We start from the raw sequence: 2,286 nt of genomic DNA, 5'->3' as shown, positions 1-2,286 counted from the left end.
AAAAATTTCATTAGGGTTTAGAGTCTTGGTGCGTTTCCAATAAAATTTGACTAGAATTTCATCAAGGTTTTGATCATTGCCTCGTTTTCAATCAAATTTGACAAAAATTTCATCAGGATTTTGATTATTGGTGCGTTTCCACTCAAATTTGACTAAAAATTTATCAAGATTTTGATCTTTGGTGTGTTTCCGTTCTAATTTGATGAAAATTTTACCTGAGTTTTGTTCCTTGGCGCGTTCCCAATCAAATTTTACTACATTTCACTCGAATTTTGTTCATCGGCACATTTTCAATCAAAATTTATTGATATTTAACCTGAGTTTTGTTTATTAGTGCGTTTCCAATCAAATGTGACAAAAAATTCACTTTTGTTTCATTTGTTGCCACGTTTCAAATCAAATTTGACAAAGATTTCATCTTGATATTGATTGTTGGTGTGCTCTTAGTCAAATCTGAATAAAACTTCACTTGAGTTTTGTACATTGCCTCGTTTCCATTCAAATTTGATTAAAATTTCGTCACGATTTTGATCTTTGGCTTGTTTCCAATCAAATTTGACAAAATTTCATTAGGGTTTTGGGTCTTGGCTTGTTTCCAATAAAATTTGACTAGAATTTTATCAGGATTTTGATCGTTGCCCCGTTTTCAATTCAATTTGACAAAAATTTCGTCAGGATTTTGATTGCTGGCGCGTTTCTAATCAAATTTGACTAAAATTTCATCTCTGTCTTGATGGTCGGTGTGTTTTTAATAAAATCTAAATAAAAGTTCATCTGAGTTTTGTTCATTGGCAAGTTTCCATTCAAATTTCACAAGATTCTGATCGTTGGCGTGATTCCAATCAAATTCGACTAAAATTGCATCAGGGCTTTGATCATTGGCATGTTTCGAATCGAATTCAACTAAATTTTCATCAAGGTTTTGTTCTTTGGAGTATTTCCAATCAAATTTCACCAAAATTTCATTAGGATTTTGAGTCTTGACATGTTTCCAATAAAATTTGAGTAGAATTTCATCAGGATTTTAATCGTTGCCTCATTTTCAATCAAATTTGACAAAAATTTCATCAAGGTTTTGCTCGTTGCCTCGTTTTCAATCGAATTTCACAAAAATTTCATCGAGATTTTGATCGTTAGCACGTTTCCAATCAAATTTGACTAAAATTTTATCAAAGTTTTGATCATTGACATGTTTCCAATCTAGTTTGATGAAAATTTTACCTAAAATTTATTTATTGGCACGTTTCCAATCAAATTTGATTATATTTTACTCAACATTTACAAATATTTAACCTGGTTTTGTTCATTAGTGCGTTTCCAATCTAACGTGACAAAAAATTCACTTGTGTTTTGTTCGTCGATGGATTTTGAATAAAATTCGACTAAAATTTCATCTAAATTTTGATTGTTGGTGTGTTTTCAATCAAATCTGAATAAAATTTCACCTGAGTTTTGTTCAATGGTTCGATTTTGATCAAATTTGGTTAAAATTTCATCTAGATTTTTAATTGTCAGTATGTTTTTACTCAAATCTAAATAAAATTTCACTTGAATTTTGTTCATTGGCACGTTTCCATTCAAATTTGACAAAAATTCCACCTCAATTTTGTTCATTTGCGCGTTTCCAATCAAATTTAACTAAAATTTCACCTACGCTTGGTATGATTTTGCGTTTCCAATCGAATTTGACTAAAATTTAATTCACATTTTGTTTGTCGGCACGTTTCGAATCAAATTTGACTAAAATTTCACCTGAATTTTGTTTATTGGCACGTTTCCAATCAAATTTTATGGATATTTCACCTGGGTTTTGTTCATTGGTGCATTTTCAATTAAATCTGATTAAAATTTCATAAGGTTCGGCTCGTTGGTACGATTCCAATTAAATTCGACTAAAATTTCATCAGGGATTTTCCAATCGAATTTGACTAAAATTTCATCAATGTTTTGCTCTTTGGCGTGTTTCCTATCAAATTTGACCAAAATTTCATCAGAATTTTGTTCAACTAAAATTTCATTAAGGTTTTGATGCGAACCCCGTAGCAATGGAAACTACGAAACCCACAACGAGATTGATGCGGAACCCAAGAACGCCAATACTAACCCGATTTTGGATCTTAACCCTAAGAATTGAACCAAGAAATCCTAGATTAGCGAAGAACCTAAAACCCCTTGATTACAATTAAACGAACCCACAATCCGATTGTTTAGAATGCCACAAGAAATTGAATCTTGATAAGTTTCAAGATTGTTCAAGAAGAACAAGAAATTGAAAGAACAAATTCT

This window comes from Olea europaea, unplaced genomic scaffold, assembly GCF_002742605.1.
Source record: "Olea europaea var. sylvestris unplaced genomic scaffold, O_europaea_v1 scaffold544, whole genome shotgun sequence".
Lineage (NCBI taxonomy): Eukaryota > Viridiplantae > Streptophyta > Magnoliopsida > Lamiales > Oleaceae > Olea > Olea europaea.
The sequence above is the reverse complement of the archived record's forward strand: the minus strand, read 5'-3'. Positions refer to the sequence as shown.